Source organism: Lichenostomus cassidix, chromosome 4 (genome assembly GCF_008360975.1).
Source record: "Lichenostomus cassidix isolate B80296 chromosome 4, HeHo_3.0, whole genome shotgun sequence".
Classification (NCBI taxonomy): domain Eukaryota; kingdom Metazoa; phylum Chordata; class Aves; order Passeriformes; family Meliphagidae; genus Lichenostomus; species Lichenostomus cassidix.
The window spans coordinates 24,467,506-24,487,632 of record NC_139484.1 but is presented as its reverse complement, the minus strand read 5'-3'; the positions used below and the strand labels follow the sequence as shown (position 1 = coordinate 24,487,632).

At 40.5% G+C, this 20,127-nt stretch overlaps 1 protein-coding gene across 4 annotated transcripts in view; it reads right to left on the bottom strand.

The window, feature by feature from the left end:
- The window catches only part of SGMS2 (sphingomyelin synthase 2), a 57,734-nt gene extending 38,269 nt beyond the window's left edge, over nt 1-19,465 (bottom strand). The window contains exons 1-3 of one of the 4 annotated variants that reach the window (XM_085058356.1): nt 19,016-19,465; nt 16,725-16,784; nt 16,110-16,141 (exon numbers count right to left, since the gene is read on the bottom strand). The gene's annotated coding sequence lies outside the window, so the exon portion shown is untranslated. Of the gene's footprint in view, nt 1-11; nt 93-3,745; nt 3,826-16,109; nt 16,142-16,724; nt 16,785-18,832; nt 18,977-19,015 lie in introns of those variants that run through there. The other 3 variants (XM_085058357.1, XM_085058354.1, XM_085058359.1) reach the window with 3 other exon arrangements.
- Between the last annotated feature and the right edge of the window lie 662 nt (nt 19,466-20,127).

The window sequence follows — 20,127 nt, the reverse complement described above, 5'->3', positions numbered from 1 at the left end:
CAGTGACTCACCCCGGCGCCGCCGCTGCCGCCGCTGTCCGGGGCAGGGCCGGACGGACCGGCCGGACCTCTCGGAGCGCCGCCCGCCGCACAAGGTGCCGGCCCCGCCCGCCCGCGCGCGGCTCCCCCCCGCCACGCGCCTCTGCGCGCGCGCGCCGCCCGCCGCCCCCTCCCGGCGGAGCCGCGCGCCCGCACCGCCCCGGCGCGCGCCTCTGCCGGGGCCGCGACACCCCCGGGCGGCCGCAGCCCCCGGGCCCCAGTGCCGGGCCCAGTGCCGGGCCCGCCCGCTGCTCCCGGGGGACCGCTCGGCCCCGCTGCCGCCGGCCACGGGCCAGCTTAGCCCGCAAAGGGGAGCGCCGACACCCGCGCTGCCCCCTGAAACACCTGCTACGGGAAGGGCACCGCCCGCGCCCGCAGCCAGCGCGGGGCAGGTGACGGGGCCGCCCCCGCAGCCAGGCCACAGCCGAGCGCCGCCGCGCTCCGCAGCGACGGGCTTCCCGCTTTTGCCGGGGGATATTATTTCCCCAACTCTGTGCTCACATGACAGGTGACTGTCACTGAAACCCCCGGCTTCTCCAGTGTTGCACCCCCGCCTCTGGACTTGCCTTTCCTTGGGGTTTTGTTTTGGTTTTTTTTGCGGTGGGTGGAGTGCTATTCCCCCCCCTCCCTTTTTGTTTTCAAGAGTTCCCCCATCATTACGTAGCAGCCAGATTTTGTTGGGAGTATTCCAGTGTAAGAAACACGTGATTGGCGGGGGAGGAAGGGAGGGGGAAGAAGGTGTCAAGTCATCCTCACCGAAACTCGCTCTGGCCGATACACACCTGTCCTGCCTTAGTCACCACCCGGCTCCAGCGGCGAGCGGGCACATGACGGAGCGGCAGCCCAGCACATAGCCCTGGATTCGAGGAAGGCACCTGACCCTCTGTTCATCACACCCCTGGAAAGCCCCCTGCACCCAGCTATTGGCTATTCTGCTTGGGTTGCTCACACTTTGTTTTTTTCCACAAAAGCTTGGGGGAAGGGAAGAGAGAATCTGCTTTATTCCAGCACAGAGTAGAAAAATTTTCCGCACTCTCAGATTTCTGTGGGACAGGAAAACTACCCTGCTCCAACAGTGGCAGGCAGAGCACTGCTACCAACAGAATGCCAGGATTTCCAAGTTTTATCTCCTGCAGCTTTAATGCAAACAGTCTCTTATAACTAGATAAACAATTCAGCAAGGCTACTGCTGTTCCTGTTGCTAGGTGAGTGCACATACACACCTGTAGTGCTGAACCAAAGAAGTCTGCTGGAACCTCACAGCTCTCTTTACTGCTACTGTGATCCCCCTGCCACCCCTCCAATTCTCCTAAATGGGTAATGCCTTCTTTAAAAGGAAATCTGGAAAAAAAAAAGGTACCACTGGCAGGGCATTTGCTTTTAACTGATTACAAAGATATCTACATAAGCTTAATTGCAAACACAGCCACATGCAAGCCTTGGCAGAATCATATCTTACTTCAAGGTGTTATACAGAGAGGATAATAACTGACAGAGTAACAGATCAAGAGCAGAAGTAGCAATGCAAGTGAGGAAAAAAAGTATCTACAGGCAAACATACAAATAGATACAGCAAATGTAAATAGAGGCCTCCCCTGGTTTTCCTTAAAAAAAGAGCCACTTAAGAAAGGTTAAAAGCAAAGACTGGAAAGTTTACTGGCATTTTCCCAAATAATTTAGATCAGTAAGCTAAAACACTGGCATTACTCTTAAATAATACTCTCTGAAGCACTGCATTTGAGTAAGTAAAAAACAGCAGTACATTTTCTCACTCTGTTTAGGGCTATACTTCATATCCAACCCCACAAGCCCATCCGTGCAGATGAGAGGTTGAAGTGTAGACCTCAGAGGTGCATCTGTGAGGAGCAGTTTGCAGGAGAGGGTCTTTAACTAATCTGGTAACAATTGTTTGCAAGTCCTGGGTAACAACAAACCTTCGAAAGCAAGCAGCATATTTGTGAAATCACAAAATTTGGCAGAGGAACTAGCAGCACATCTCTTGATCTTTTCTCTAAACTAGATTAACTTTTGAAGGTTGTTTTCAGGCAAGAATTATGAGAGAGATAACAAGACTTGCAAAATGGTAACTTATTTTGAAGAAAAAGAAACCTCACACACATAGACAAAAATCCATGGGGAGACCCATGTACAAGTCACATTCCCCTTCACCTCCCGGGGAGGCAGATGAGAGGGAGAAAGTACAGAAGCAGTTTTGAGGGGAAAAATTACTGTTCCTTTCACTTGGAACAAAACCAGCATCTTTTTCATTACTGTTTACTTTTTTTCCCCTTTCATGAGATCAGCAGGGATATTATTGGAAACAGTAATTCTATAAATGAACACAGCCAGCCTGTGCATTAAAATTCTGACTATTTCCAAAGAGTCACTTGGGCAGTTTTTAAAAGAGTCCTACCACCAGAATCCTACTTTAGTTCTACCATGGGAGAACTGAAGCTGCAAGATTGGGGTTGTGGTGGGGGGAAGCAAGAACCATATAGAAATTTCTAGTTCAAGCTGACTTTACAGTTTATAGATAGACTAAACAGTAGTACCACAAAAAAAAAAAAAAAAAAAAACCAGCTTGTTTGTGTAGCAAAGCCATAGGGAAAAACTACGTACCTGTACTCACCCTAAATTGTTTCAGAACTAATCAACTGTATAAGTACACATGTTCTAAGGAGCTCACATATATTTGTAGCCTTTATGGCAGTTGTATTAAGGGTAGATAAACATATATGTATTTTCTATTGAAGTGTGCCATACACTCCCATAATTATAGTCCCCTATAACTCTTCCTTGCCTTTTCTTTAAGTAGCATATGAATCAGGGTAATCCTGCAAACTACTCCGATTCAGGTCTAACGTTATATTCTGTACCCTGGTTCTCATGGCAGCCCTATTATATCTGTGAAGGTGGTAGTTGATACTTCTACCTTAAAAAAGGTGAAGTAACTCCAGAATTATTTATTATTTCCACCCAATTATGAAAGAGTAAAACACACTAAAGCCCATCGTAAGTAGATTATAGCATGAAGAGATTCTTCATCATCATGCACTTGCTAAATCCTTAAACACCACCTAACAAAAATAAGTTCCACAGTTTTGGAATTATATGCATTTCAGCAATTACACGAATTCTAGGTTTCCAGATTGTTATTTTTGACCCATTCACTAGTTCTTTTTCATCATCAAGGGCTTTAGAACAAGGAGAAAGCTTTCCTTGTAAGTTCACCATTAATGTCACTATTTTTTGGCAACTGAACAAGTGGATGAAAAGATAAGCCACAATAGAAATCATAAGACAAGTTTTTCCATCTCTCCTTCATAAGCACCAGTTCCAAAATACACAGTCCTGCCCTACTACTGGAGGAGCTGGGGCCTTAAGAAACACGCTTATAAATCATCACAGTTGGATGAAGCACAAGTTCAGCTGCTTAGACAGCAAGCCTACCTTAACAAGTCAACCCCCAAAAAGTAATGGGAAAAAAAAAAAGAAAAAAAAGACTACTACTTACTATAAAGCACTAAGCTGCCAAGCCAAGCACTGCCATACTTAGCACACAAACGTCGCCTAGCGCTACCACCTTGCAGGAAGAGCCCGCTAGCAAAGAAAGCCCAGTGACGCTCACTCAACTCAAGTGAGCCCGCCGCAGTCCCCAGGAGGGAACACCCGGGGGAAGGCGCTCCCCGCCGGCTGCCCGGGGTTACCTGCGGCCTCCCGCTCTGGCCCAGCACTCCCGGCCCGGCCCGGCCCGGCCCGGCCCTGCTGCCCGACTGGCGAGGCACAGCTACAGCCCGCCCTTCCCCAGCTTTCAAAGGAGGCGGGAAGCGGCGCCAGGCCAATGGCAGCGGGAGCCCGCCCGCCCCGCAGGTGCCGCCTGGCTCGGGAGGGAGCGGCAGCCGCTGCCTCCACTCTCTCTCAGCGGTGTCCAGCGTGGAGGCACCTCTGCAGAGAGCAGATGCTTCCTCCACCGCTCTCTTTCAACTCCCCGAGACTTACAAACCGGTGATTATTGTCTCTCGTTTGCCTAACCTTGGTGCTTTACACAGTTTACATTCCTCAAAAATTGCTATATTAACTGCTTTCATAACCAACAGCTAGGCAGAGATACTAAGTTTTTTCAAACTATTTTTTCAAAGGCTTATGTATTGTTGAGAGCTTCCCTGGATAGTTTCAGGGGAAAAATATCAGAAGCTTGTGGAGTTATACTCCCCACTAAAGCTCATGCGAAATAAAAAAATCTAACTGGATTTAGACTACAATTTTTTCTTTTTTAACAAAGCAACAAGTTAAAACAAACTTTGTGCTTTTCCCTCAGTATTTCACTTTCATAAGCAGAAAAAGCTGTACCTCAAAGTTATCCTGTTTTTTTTCTTTTTTTCCTTTGGCTATATTGTGGGATCGTAGAATCATAAAATCATAGAATGGTTTGGGTTTGAAGGGGACCTTGAAGATCAAGGTCCAACCCCCCTGCAATAGGCAGGGACACCTTCCACTAGATCAGATTGCTCAAAGCCCATCCAGGGATGGGGCATCCACGACTTCCTTGGGCATCTGGTTCCAGTGCTCTAACCCCATCACAGGGAACAATTATTCCTTAATAAAATTAGGAATGGGACAGGGCAGGTGGTGTCTGTTTTCTTGCTTGATTTTGGTAATTCTTAAAGTATTCAAACTATCTGAAATCACACGTGCTTTAGAAACTGTGAAATAAGAGATCTGGTTCAGTTTCTCTAAACCAGTTTCCCTTATGAGTGAAGCCAAAAATTGATTTTCTATCTAAAAATATATGCATCCAAAATCACTGTCTCCAGCTTCAGAGAACTTTCTATATGCAACAGTGGCATTTCAAGACATGCTTTTCTTTTATGAAGCAATGCTTTGGCAGAAATAGGAAGAGTGCAGGTACTTACTTTACAGAGGCTGTAGGGGGGAAATGGGAGATCAGGGAACAGTGAAAATAAATTCTAATTTATCATCTGTCTATGCATACAAGGTGGATCTAGGAAACTAAATGCAGATGTCACCAAGCTGAGTGATGCTGCTGACACACCTGAAGGACAGGATACCAACCAGAGGGACCTAGGCAGACTCCAGAAGTAGGCCCATGGGAATCTCATGATGTTTAACAAGACCAAGTGCAAGGTGCTGTACCTGGGTAGGGGCAATCCCTTGTATCAACACAGGCTGGGGATGAACAAGTGGAGAGCAGGGGATGAACAAGGGGATGAACTGCTGAGAGGGACTTGGTGGTGCTGCTGGATGAGAGGCTGGACATGACCCAGCAATGTGCACTCGCAGCCCAAAAAGCCAAATGTATCGTTGGACTGCATCCAAAGCAGGGTGACCAGCTGGGGACGGAGGAAATTCTGCTCCTCTGCTCTGCTCTGATGAGACCCCACCTGCAGTGCTACATCAGCCTGGGGTCCCCAGCACAGGAAGGACATGGACCTGTTGGGGCGACTCCAGAGAAGGCCACTAAGATGATCAGAGAAATGGAGCACCTCTCCAGTGAGGAAAGGCTGAGACAATTGGGATTCTTCAGCCTGGAAAAGAGAAGGCTTCGGAGTGACCTAGTTGTTGCCTTCCAGTACCTGAAGGGAACTTACAGAAAAGATGGGGCAAGATTATTTACAAGGGTATATAGTGACAGGACAAGGGTGAATGGGTTTAAATTAGATATTAGGAAAAAAAAATTACTGTGAGGGTGGTGAAGTACTGAAACAGGTTTCCCTGGGAAGTTGCGTGTAGCCCATCCCTGGAGGTGTTCAAGGCCAGCTTGGACAGGGCTCTGAGCAGCCTGGTCTAACAGAAAGTGCCCCTGCCCTCAGGGATCTTCAAGGTCCCCTTCCAAGCCAAACCATTCTATGATTCTGTGAAACTGCATCAAGCAGAAGTATGGGAAATATTCTCAGTCTCTTTAGGAAAAGAGGTAACACTTTTGAAAACAACTAGAAGATCAGAAGAATTATGCTAAGCAACTTAAAAGGCTTAGTAAAGCTTTTCTGTAACATCATAAGGATTTCTGGATTTGATATTAAATGCATGATAAAAAAGACAAGACTGCTGCACAGTAATGATTGTCACAAAGTCAACTGACAGATGAATTGGCCCATTTTTTTTACTACTCAGCCTTACCTACTATAGCTTATCTTCATGCTCCCAAATAGTTTTCTTCTTTAACTTCTCTGAGCCTATCTTTCCCATGTAGCTTTCTTTTAATTTCTCAGCCTTGGGAATTTTTTGCAGCAGGCCCATATTCTGAAACAGAACAGCTGGGCTAACCCTCTGACTACTAGACAACATCCTCTTCAACAAAAAGTTTACAGAGCTTTCCTCAGTAATGCAAAACAGAAACCCCTAAATTTTAATATAAACTGAGCAGTAGCTGGACATTTCAACAGATGATCTCTATTTGTCTCTGTGTGTGTGCTTCTTCTATGATGGAGAATTTTATCTGACTCAGCTGGGAATGGAGAAAAATAGAGGGAAAAGGAAGTAAGACTGGAACATGAATGAGAAATACAAAACTGCTACAATTTCCCCTTCCCCACAGAAGTTTATGAGCAGTATAACTTTTGTATCATTATGTTACATTTTAGGATTCTATTAGTATGAGGACTTTTTTTTAGCAAAAATTATTTTTAAACCAAAGCAGCTGACACAATTGCATGAGAGACAGGTGGCCTACTTAAAAAAACAAGTGACTGCTGTTATCATCTGAATGCAAATTCAGTATGAAACACACAGAGAGATCTATCATTCTAGGGTAACCTCCTGTCTAATCTGCTGTCTTGGCTCTGGTAGCAAACAATGCAAGAAGCTTCAAAAGAAGCACAATGGCAATATCAGTAAAAGCTGGGAAAAGGACAGAAAGGAGCAAAGCATCCTTCTGTCCTAGTTGCTTATCTATTTACCCTTCCAGAGGAGAAGAATTGAATTATTGAAGTTGGAAAAGACCTCTCAGATCATCAGGTCCAATCATCCACCTAGCACCACTACCATGCTCACCATTAAACTGTGTCCTCAAGCACCACATCCACACATTTTGTGAACACTTCCAGGGATGGTGCTTGCACCACTTTCCTGGGCACTCTATTCCAATACTTTATAACCCTTTCCATGATTTTTTTTTCTAATATCTAAGCTAAACCTCATCTGGTGCAACTTCAGGGCATTTATTCTTGTTTCCTTTCTGCCTAGCATAACAGGAGATGCATTTTCTCCTTTTAAATAAAAAGACCAGCAACCAACAAGTAAATCTTAATGAAATCATGCACTTGGCACCAAAAGAGTGCTGCTTTTGGTGCATTTTTCTTGTACATTAGTTGAGATGCTCCTCAATTATGTAAGACCTTAATACAATCCCATGCCTATTTCTCCAAAAGTTTAAAAAAGTTTGAGGAAAAATACCAGAAAGTATACAAAATAGTCTCAAATGAAATATTGCTATTCTTTTGTGCAAGACTGTAAAATAAAGTCTGACTCTGAAATAATGGCTAAAGACATTCTGACAGATATCCTTCAAGTAAGTGAATGAGTCATGAACCTCAAAGATAAAGAAGGAAAAGACAGAACTGACTCATATATCAATTCTGAATTTCAAATATGACATGCTTCTTTGATATGATGCTTATTAGCAGGGCTTTAACGTGACTTTTTTTTTCCACAGGACCCAAAAGATAGAGTTGGGTAAAAGGATGCATGTAGACTTTTGTTCCCCTGTATTTGAAATGTATTCAGAAGTAATTTGGGGCTTATTCTTACATGGGAGCAAAATGCCCTGGTGCCACTTATTAAAGTCATGGCCAAGAGATTTAGAGCAAAGCCCACAGTCAAGAAAATGTTGTTTAATGGATGATTTTTTACACTGAAAAGCGTAAGTCTTTATGCCAGTTTCTATGTATCATCAGACAGATATGATTAGATGGTTTCTGATGTAATGAAGCCAAGGGATCCAGGTATTATTATGTCTTGCCAAATATACATTTACTGTCCTAAAAACATGTTCTAAAGTGTCTTTTCCTTTGATTCATATTTTTAAATTGATTTGGAGGAGCATGCAGAAAGGGTGAGTCATATTACAGGGAGAAGGGTTCTTCCTATCTGATAAGAAAAAGGATGAAGCATCATCTCAAGTGTCTAGCTTGAGAAGAAGGGTATATCTAAGAACAGATGAGGACACTGACAGTTTTCCGTGAAATGTCTCAATGGAAAACACAATAGCATAATCTTGACTTTAGGTGCTACAAGTTTATACATAGGCAGACCTCGGAGATATCTTCATTGTCAAGAGTCTAGATTCTTGTTCTGCTCTTATAAATAAATCACAAGGAGTTGTAAATATAGATGTCTCCAAGTTTGCACACACTACTTACAATAGAAAGTAAGATGGAAATGGAAGTATATTCGGCAATCTGATGTTGTCTTGTATCTAGTATGAATATAATTGATACTGATTAATTATGCACCAAGCTGATTTAGCATTATGCCAGTTTAGGGATAGGCATAAAAAGTATATAAGCATTAAAAATCTACAGTGTAATAGTCTTTGAAGAAGGAAGTATACTGAAACCAGAAATATGAGGATCCTTAGCTTCCTTCCGTTGTAGAAAAGCAAGGCATATATTATACTCTGACTGGAGAGTAGTACTCCTTTCTGACTCAGCAGTAATGGTGTGACTTGTGGAAGCACTGCTGATCACATAACGACAATGAGAAGGTTTTGGCATCCACTGCCCTCCCACTAATATCCCTAGTAAGTTACTGACCAAATGTATTTAATGAAAAGGAGAAGCATTTTAACATGCTTGCCTGAACCAAAAGCAGCCTCTAATGATCACCTCACAGATGTAACTCCAGGCAAGCATTTTTCTAGTCCATCCAGAAAACCTGCAGTACCTGTGTTAATTTCTAAGGCAAAAAAAAACCCTAACAAGCCAAAACCAAGGAAAAAAACCTCTGAAAATATCCAGTATATACTCTCAATCAAATATCTTATTTCTACTCTGCTTGATACTTGTATTTTGTAAATATTATTTTATAACTTTGTTAATTTCTTCACAAAAATGTTGAAGCTAATGAGATTACCAGAAAAATATTGCCTCAACAAAGAACTATGCCACAGTAGGCAGTCATGGTTAAACATGGTACTGTGGTCACTGGGACTACAGTTAATTAGGACCTCTTTCTTTACCTTTCTGTTGGGGCCTGAGACACATATTGGCTGGGAATGGCACAATCCACAACACTGGAAAAGTATTTTCATATCACCTAAGAGTCATAAATTAAGTCTATATAATGATTCCTGAAGATTTCATGCTGCAGTGGTTATACAAGTTGATTAAACATTGTATTTAGAGGTACTGAGATTTTTTTTATTCTCTAATTAAAGTCTATTGCTATTTAATTCAAAATGCCTTACGTTACATCTTAAGGAGTTGTTATTTTGCTGTCATATGGAGACAAGTAGAAGGACCAACTAGAAACAGTCCCTTGTATACTTGTCCTTGTTTGTGATTCTGACTCTTGTTGCAGACAGAAAGAGAGGGAAACCAGATTTTTAGAGCTGGCACAGGATACCTCCTGCAGCAAAAAATATAAAATCTGGGATGTAAAGTGGAATACAAGTATCTTATATTCCTTACATCTCTGGAATCATCTGGGATTAAAAGCCTTTGAACCAGAGAGCTCTTGGCTAAGAGATCATGATGTAACTTACACTGGGCATCCCAGGAACAGAAGAACTGGGGCCCACCAGCGGCCAGTGTCAATCACTTCCATTCCACTCTTTTCCTATGCATCATGACAGTCCACATGCTGATGCTAACAGGTTTGTGGTCATTCAGTCTTTCATGCAGACATCAGCTCCTGGGATAATTTTTGCTTCCTGTATATTTGTCTTAAAATAGTTGAATTATTTACTGGTTATTTGTACAATTACATTTTACTTATAATGGATTTGTGGGAATAACTTTCTCAGACAGTGAAGGTTTTATGCCACTACCCTTTAAAAAATGCCAGGCAGACTAGGGCACAAATGGTATGAAGGCAAATACTGCTGACTGTGACTGCCCAAAGCAGCTTAAAGGAAATACATTTGTTCTACTTGGCTAAATTTTCCCTGAGACTATCAGAGTTACATCTCACTTTCTGTCCTTTCAACCTCCTCCTCAAAGTCGAGTCAACACTCAGTTCAGACCAGACTGCCCAGAGCTTTGTCCAGTTGGCTCTTGAAAACCTCTGAGATCTCTCAGTCTCTCTGGGAACTTGCTCCAATACTTCAGTATCACCATACAGAAATACATTTTCTTTGTATCTAGCTGCAACTCCCTTTCTCGATTTCTGATTGCTGTTTCTCATTCTCTTTTCTTGTCCCTCTGTAGAGCCTGGCATCAGGCTTTTGGTTGGTAACTTTCTCCTGAGCACAGGAAGGCTGCTGCTGGGCCTTCACTAAGGCTTCTCTTCTGACAAACTTATTGTCTACTTTAACTGATCGTCTGCTAAATCTGTAAAGTGTTTAGGGAAGCACTGGATAAAAAAATCCATACAAATTCACAGTTCTGCAAATCACTGATATTATCCGTGAAATCCTACTAAATTTATATATTATATTCAGAAATGTGTTTGTGGACTTAAAATTTTTAAGATAAACCCAACACTTTAACGAGAAATACAGAATGATATTTTATTTCAGTCCATAGCAACCAAGTAGGTGGTGCATCATAATAGCCAGCTCTCTGTTGATCTAGGAGGGAGTTTATTTTATTCCAAAATAAAATGGAAGAAATCCCTATATCCCTTTTTCTGTATTTTGGGATAATGTGAAAAAGGTTTAGAACAACAATTTCTCTTCTGCAGGATATAAATGACTACTTAAAATTTCTTTATCAAGAATAGGAACAGTAGTATCAGAATAATAGTTATAAATACTACATTTTCACACTGACTATTCAGTTATAAAAAACTTTAATTCTTACTGATGGTAGAATCCAAGCCAGTCATTAATGCGCAGACTCAGAGTCTTGAGGGATATATATTGTGACTGATTCTCCTCTGCCTAAATTTACTATAATTTCCCCTGTTCATTATTATTTTCATCATCCTCCTCTGCTTTTCCTTCCCTGTGCTCTGCAAACTTTTGAATGGTTGTGGTGCTTTTCGTATATTCTCACTTTCAGTCAAGGTTTGTATGACCTGCCTTCTTTTCTTTATATGACTTTCAAAATGACAAAAAGTTATGATTTTGTTGAATAACTTAAAAACTTAACTCTAATAAAATAGATATGGTTATTTTTTACATATTGTAAGGATGTCTTTTTTACCTTTTCCCTGTTGACCTAGATTTCACAGAATTTTCATATTTTCAACCTCTTTTTGAATATTAATATGTTGTGGTGGTTTTTTGGGGTTTTTTGTGTTTTGTTGTGTTTGGTGTTTTGGGTGTGTTGGGGTGGTGGTGGTGGGGGGGTTTGTGTTGGGTTTTGGTTTTGTGTGTTGGTTTTTTTGTGGGTGTTTTTTGTGTGTGTGTTGTAATGGATATTCAGTTGATTTTTCTAATAATTTCTTATTAGTTACAAAATATTCAGGGTTTTTTTTCTGTAGGCATCCAGGCTTTTGTAGAAAGGAAAGTATGTATGATTTTCCCAGTTAGTGGATAAAAATGGGATTGTACAGTGGTGACTTCTCCAAGGTTCAGCTGCACATTAGAAAGACGATGAGGTTTTCTGACTTCAGCTCACTCATCTATACAGTGAGCTGAAAGTTACACAAGCAAACATCAAACTATTTTTTATCAGTGGGAAATCTAGTGCATCTAGAATAAATAAATATTGGAAATTCGAAATAAGCTCAGAATGAAAACATATTGGGATAGCAGGAGTGTCTGTATGTGCGCTTGCACAGATGTGATCAAACCTCTGGTATTTGGAGCATGAGAAGAAACTCCAGAATCAGAAAGTGCTGGAGTAATCCTTTTAACATGACTATATTATAATATTGTTCCTAGAATATTACAGAGGGAAAGAAGGCCACGTAAGCCCACAGTGTTATCCTAAACTTTTTTAGCCTGCCAAAAACATAAAATCCCAAATTTCATAGAAGATAGGGAACACTGTAAATCTAGTGTTTGTCTTAGGATTCTTAAATATAGGACTGGAATTTTATTTCTAGCTCTGCATTGCAATGTTGGACAAATTGCTTCTAATTCCCAGTTACAAGAAACCTGTGGCCAGCCTCTTCTATCAAAGATTTTGATGGATTGCAACTGTATTTTGAAACTCTCAAGTAAGTTTGTACTTTTTGTTTCTTTGGGGGGGGGAACCCCCCCTAATTTTTCTTCCCATTGACTTGTCCATTTCTTAAAATAGTTTTGAGATCCTCACCTAAAAGTGAAGACGTGGAAAACTGACTGTATGTCTGCACTTGTATTTCTGACTAGGAGAAAATAGTTTATATAATTTTTTGACTTCCCAGGCTATTTCACAAGTATATACTAAAGAGGTGATTTGTTTTTTTTTTATACACACAAGTATATTGCTTGCATTGTAAGTACTTCTAATGTTAGCTCAGCTAAGACATGGGCCATAGCATCCTACACCCTAATGAATGGACACTTGTATTAGCTGTAATCATTACAGCTTTCAGAAAACTCCTTCTCAATTTACAGAAATTAACTGCATAAGGGAAACTGCAGAGATCTCTATGTTTCAACAATATATCCTGTATGCTTTATAAACAAATATATAATAAAAAAAACCCCTGACATCCCTTATATGAAATAAAACCATCAAGAGCATCAACAGAAAATATGTGGATTAAAAGAATGTTTCTTTCCATCTGAAAACTTGTATTGTACAGCAGTTGTGGATATTTCCTAAAATTACATTCATAGCAGCACTGAAAAAACAGAGATTCACCTTGCTAATGACCTCTAGTTTTGGCAAGATAATACATACAAGAAAAAGAGAAGATAATTCTTACCATAAACAGGAAAAGAGGCTTTATAACAGCAACATTTGCTAGCACCTCTAAAATTAACTCTGGGTCAAGCTTACCATGAGAAATGCTTTTTTTAGAATTAATACAGAACAGCTCAGCTACAGACACGTTAGAGAATATGTTTTTAAAAGTCAGTCTGGAAACCAGGTTTTAAAATAGTACACATGGAAACAAAAACATAAATTTGTACAGAGTATCCATTTTCTCTTATAAATTTTCCAGCTTAAAGCTTTTTTCATCTTTCCCTTTGATTGAAACATAAGGTAATTTAGGCCACAGAGTTGTCTTTAAATCATGGCAGAGGTTAGGTTAGAAGGCATCTCTGGAGGTCATGCAATCCAACCCATTGTCAAAGCTGGGCTAGTCAAATATTTATTTTCTCTGAACTTTAAAAATTAATATTATATATATATATATTTCATGCTGGTTTTGTAACCAGGCAAATCTTGACTATGGTGTTATCTCATAATGATGGGTGGTAAACTGCATCTACATGTTCTAGAAAAATTTGTGAGGTTTCACAGTAGAAAACACAAATGTGTGTGGTAAATGTAATCTATCTTAAGATGTTGCTGTTTACAGCAACTAATCACTCTCGCTGGTTTCTGCCTATTTTTTAAGATCAATCAGTTTGATTCCAGTTAGATATTAATGTCAATTAAATTTTCAGGTTAAATGCTAAGGCATCACTGTATTGTAGATTCTTCTGGATTCTGTTTGGGTGAGTTGCTTTAGCTATAAAACTTTAATCTCATATATAGAACTTCAGATCCAAATAATTCTAGACAGAGCCAGCTATCATCTTTCCTATCAATATTAATTTCTGAAGTCTAATTATAACAATATAAAGACTAATCTGTGTACTTTGTAGAACTTGAATATCCACAGACAAAGCCTTTCTATGCATTTTTCTGCCTACTTGTAACCAAATAAGCCATCTGAGCCAAATAAGTATAGGCCATCTAAATAACCACATTTCCTCATGTCCAATTTTCTTTTGTGCACAAGAACATAAAAGCATAAATATGAAAAAGTATGTATCTAATATTTTGCTACCCTGGTTGTAGAAATACTGGTTTTAACTATTAGCCTATTTACACAGATTTAAAGTATAAATAAACCCTGAAAAATTAATCGCCATCATTGTTTCCTAAGCAGAGCACTGAAAAGCAACTTTTTCTCTTCTTCTTGTATCTAACTCTGTAATTAGAGGAAAAATAGAAGAACTAAAAATCACTATTAACTACTGAATTAATGGATAGCTTGTATGATTTAAAGAAAATAATCTGTATTGAATTGGTGCATATGTTAGCAATTTGTACTGCAAAAGGAACACTACAGCATTTTGCAGTAGCTGACATATACAGCACTGGGAATGTTTTATATCTGTATTGATCCTTTGTGGTGTCTTGTAAAAGAGCTCTTTAAATTATTCATGTCTAAACCAAATCAGATACTAGAAAAATACCTTCAGTGAAATCCATTTTAAGGGCAATGGAATTGTGAGGTCATCTGGCTTAGCTATAGTGATTTCTAACAATCATTCAGTTGCTAACAATACCTCAGTCACCATGTAAAAACCACCCTCAGCCACTGAGTATAAAAGCAGTGGTGCAAAGTAAGTTTAGATAACAGGCCTCAGAAGGCACCTTAATGATGTATCTCTTTGTCCCAGAAGTACTAGCCTGTTATGTTCCTTCAGGGCAGGAAACAAAACCAAGTGGATAATAAATGACCAGTCCTAGAGCTTTGAGACTAACACTCTTCAACACATTGAACAGTGTCTTACCACATGTCTATCCCCATGAATAAGGGCTGCACTATAAAGCAACTTAATGAAATGATCCAGGCTTGTAATTTTTAACAGAAATGGAATCAGGCCTTCAATGGGCACTCTGAAACAGTACTGGCCAAAGTCAATAGTCTTGGGCTCCTCAGTTTAACAGTGCAGAAACAAAAAAAAGTTTGTAAAGTGCTCATCTGACTGATTAAATGAATATGCAAATACATTGTTTATAGAAAACATACACATACAAGAACTGGTAATATTATTTGAGTACACTGATGATTGTTATCACTTCCTCTGTAATGGTGGATACTTGAGTACAGGGGAGGGACAAGGTACTGACAGCTCAAGACTAGGAATAAGCATCTGTTAATCTCTCTTGACCAAGAGGTTGCTAAACAGAGACTCATAAAGAACTGACAGAGTTTTAAATTTGTTTTTCTTTTCATGAGTGCTTTCAAGCCTTTTGTGCAAGGCATTGGGCTGCCATATAGACAGCATGAGGTATAACTATGCTGTCTCCTTAGGCTGAGGTCATCCTGAGTGGCACACAAAATAGCTGAAGTAGTGTAGCCGTTGTAGCACAAAAACTCTGTGCCAGCAAGTTGTCCAAATAATTACCTACCTTTACAGGCTTTTACAGCTGACATGAACTGCTTGCTGCCATGGCTACACTGTTTCCAGCAACTGAGCTAGTTCATTTGAATCTAGATTGAGCTGCTTTTTAAAACTCTGCAGATATCTCTCCATATCTCTACAAGGTTTGTGACCTTAGTTACCAATATGCAAATTTTTCTGTACACTTTCTACAGCATGTACACTGGATTCAGATTAAGTTCAATATATCAATGAGAAAAAAATCTTACTAATAGAACACTATTACTCTGTGACAATGGGAAAGGGATTACATACTAAAACTGTAAAACCAGCTGAATTTAAAGGTGTTCCTCAAGGTGTCTTAACACCATTAACTTCTCAGAAAACACTCAAGGCATTTCAGGATTTCAATTTGTGCTATGGAGAATCTTTTAGTGTTTAGAATCTGCAAGCAAAATCTGCACTGTTACATTTTTTTTTGTGGTTTGTTTTTTGCGGTTTTTTTTTATACTTTCCTGTTATGTATTGCTCCAGATCTAACACAACCTTTTCTACTGCTTTAACATAATACAATTCATATTACTGTAATTAAAGCTGTACTGTTGAACTGGTGAATGGATTAGGTGCTGGACATATAATGCTTGATTTAGGTTCACTACTCCATACCAAACCCAGCTGTATTTACTCACCCTCCATTTTAGTAAAGCATGTCTGGAAAGACCTAGGAGGAGGGAAGAGACCAATAAAATTTATGTTAATTACTACAATAAAAAGCCCCCTATTTTTCATTTATTTCATAAACTCCCATGTAACTTGCCTTTAGATAGACCACACTTATAATCAAAAATAGATCAACCTTGTTCATATTGTTATGGTTTATTATTTGACTTAAATGCTGTATTACAAACTTCCCTTGGATTGCCTGATTCTACATATTCTTCTCTATAAATTCCTAAATATTTAGATAATAAATATTTATTATTTATTGTTAAATTTATAAGTACAGACAGACATTCATGCAGCTAACTCTTGAAATATTAAAGCTGTGTTCCAAAATGGTTACTCTTCATGCAAAAGTTGCAAACTAGAAAATTCATCTTGTCTGGTCTGGCTTTCGAAAATGTTGGTATTTACTGTAAGTCATGTAGGCTTTGTTTATCCAACGTAAAAAGACTGAAATTAACACATGCCATTCAAAAGCAGCTCAGATAAATAATTTCTCTTCTTATAACTATAGCAGAAGAGCAGGCAACTAGCTTAGGTCTGATATATTCCCAACCAAAGTTAAACGAGATGAAACTTACCCTATCAGACAGATCTGGGTTCTCTGAAGAACATGTCAAAAGTAGTTTATTTCCTTTGTCCTGAAAGAGGCAATGAGGTACAGCTTCAAATTAAATCCTAGGGCACATTCACAAGTACCCACACTTATGCTCCTGAATTATCTCAGTAAATTATTTGAGCAATTGCAGTTGGCTTAGTAGTTTAAACTCTTTTAGTATAACTCCCATCTGTTCTAAAATTGGAGGAGAGACAATTTCTGTGCTCTTTGATAGCTGCAAGTTTCCATTGCAGAAAGACTAAAGTTCAGGTTAGCTTGCCTATAAATACCTCCTTTTACAAAAATCCCATGACATATGGGGATGCCTGCAGTACATATCTACCAATGCTGCCACACACCTATGCACATTGTGCTAGGATTTTAGTAATTTTTTAGATTCATGGTACAAACTTTTCCTGCAGAGACGATAGAGTGATTGTCAGAACTGCCTGAAATGCAGCAACATGGCCTCTACTAATATTAGGAAGAAGTCCTTTAATACAGTAGAATTATTTGCACCAAGAATTCCATTCAACCCACAGTAGCCTTCTGATGGAAACATTTGAAATTTACTGTTAGTGCATTTCTGTAGACATGAAGCTTCAAACAGGCATCACAAACTCAGTGTGGTTTCTTCTGTAATTAAAAATATTTTCATTTAATAGCAAAATATTTTTGTTCTTGTTCCAAGAACACACCACTGCAATCCAGTGTTTAAGCCAAATATTTTCTTTTAGCTTTCCTCAAATCCTTAGCAGCCAAGCTACACATGACTTCAGTGGATTCTACTCAAGCTTTCCATTATAAACCAAATAGCTTTCTCATAAATGTAGCAAAGAAGAAAAGTTGTGTTACACACTAAATATCAAGTCCTCTCCTGCTGGAAAAGTTTACCATTTGTATGAGACATAAGTATCCTTCAGCCAGCACCTTGCTGAGATAATTCAGAATTATTAAGGTGTTTCCATAAAGTTTAGTAGACCAAAGTATACTGGAAGAGCTCTGAGATTTAACACATATTGACTTAAATATGTTGATACTGTTCTAAAGTGCAATCACTACGTAGGATGTCTATCTTAACCAAGAGTGCAACTCTGCTTAGGTTGATAACATCACAGAGAACTGAAAATAGGATACACTGTGGAAAAAAACTGGATTAAAATACAAAGAAGGCAACCTGACAAATTTCTAACACAGTAACAAGAGAAATCTGGTCTGCAAATATAATTCTATCAGCTGCAATATTAGAAGCTGGTTTTGGAAGACATGACATGCTACAGCCTGGATCACAGCAAATTTAAACAGGGAAAGGAAATCCTCTTAATCCTCAATTTTGCTTTATTACCTCATTTGGTTAAACTACCTGTATCAACTGTGGCCTTCAATGTGCTCCCAAATGAGGAGAAATACTATTAGTCTGCCTTTTTTGTGTTTTGAATTGTTTATTTAATGGGACCTGAGGTCAAAATTACTTTAAAAAAAGTTTCTTGCTAGAATAATAGGAATAACATCGAGTGAGAGGAAAAAAAGGAGAAAATAGGTATATCAGATCAAAGGCTTCCTTCTCCCCACCAAAAAAGAAAATATTAAAAGCATATTTTGCTTTTATCATGCAAGTACAAGTCAAAAATACCTGTTAGCATCAATTTGCTTTCAGTTAATGTTTTTGTAATACAAATAACATGAAAATACAATTCCCCTTAATACTGTTTTTCTATATAGCTAACAAATGGGATTTAAAAACTTGGGGAGGGAGTGGCAGGTGGCTAAATAAATACATAGAAATCCCAGTGTTTTGTCATGTAACAAACTATAATAGCACTTCAAAGTTTTGGACAGATTTTGTTACATTATGGGTTTAGGGCGTAGCTGTGTGGAAAATTGTAAATGTTGTCTTTCGGTATTTACTTTACAACTCTTTGTAATCTTCAGCTATATTTATAGCTTCAAGTGGGAAGAAATCAAAATTAAAGAGGCCTGCTTGAGCATCCTTTGTAATCAAATGCCTTTCCCATTTCTCCTTAAAATAAATGTGCAGCCTGCACATTTGGCTGCCTGAGGAGACCACCCGAAGAGTTTACAAGCCGTGACCTTGCAGTGAAATAGTTTGTGCAAAAGCACAAGTTGCAGGAACACGCAGAGAGGAGTGGTGGACGAACTGGCTGATTTTTTGAGGGGAGAACGAGTAGCTCGGCTTTGAGTTGGAGGGTTGAACTAGCTATAAGAGGGGATGGGTGAGGTTCTCATTCCTGAGGCGCTGGGATCGCCACTCACTCTCGTTCTGCGGCGCAGGCCGCCCCGGGCCGGGCTGGGCAGGGGCTGCGGGCCCAGCGGTGTCCCGCCCGGCTGGGCAGGGACTGAGGCCCCGGCTGGGCAAGGGCTGCGGGCCCAGCGGTGCCCTGGCCGGGCTGGGCAGGGACTGAGGCCCCGGCTGGGCAGAGGCTGCAGCCCTGGCCGTGCCCCGGCCCCTCTGCCCGGCCCTGCCCCAGCAGCCGCCGCGGGGCCGCCCAAGCCGGGCCGGGATGGTGGGGTCGGGCCGGCAGCGGAGCCAGGTGAGGCCGCCGAGCCCCGAGCTCGGCCAGAGCTGCCCCCTGCGAGCCGCTGCCGGAGCCAGGCACCGACCCAAGGGAGTTCAGCGTAACGTGGACTGGGCAGACGGCAGGAAAGGCCGTCCGAGGGGAAGTCACTGCTGTGAGGGCATGGCTGTTGCGAGGGGATGAGTCCAGTGCAACTGGCAGCGCAACTGTGGCAGCTGGCGACAGTCAGCGACGAGCAAAGGCAAATAAGGGCACCAAAATGCAGAGCCCAAGGCCGAGGGTGAAAATTTGGCCAGGAGTTTCTTGAAAATTTCTTCTGTCATAAAAAAGGGGGTATTTGAGAACTGCTTTTAGGTCTCGACTTTGCCCGGTTGTTTATTCAGTGCTCAAGGCAAAGTTTATAAAGATAATTGTTTTTTTATTGGACTAAAACTGCACTTCTTGGCAAAAACAGCTAAGCTTTAGGGCAAACAAAACCTTCAGAGTTGTGCAGCTGTGGAAAGGTGTCATGGGTACATAAATTACAGGATCTCCATGCTGCCAAACCCTTTTGGTCTAAGACTTGAAAACTGTTGCTACATAGGGAATATCCCTGGGGAGCAAACTGGGGAGTTTGGGGTATACAGGAGCCTTATCAAGAGAGGTTTTGGCTCTGGACTATCAGTACAGTGAAAACAGGCCCTCATTTATGATAACTGAAACAAAAGTGGAACTGCTAAGAGAAGACAAAAATCCATCTCCTTTAGCAGTTTTGGAAACATCCCAGAACTGTAGTTGGAAGAGCAGCAGGGTATGCTGTAAAAGAAACAGAATAGCAATGTTTTCCAAAATTCCAAATGGGAGAGTTTG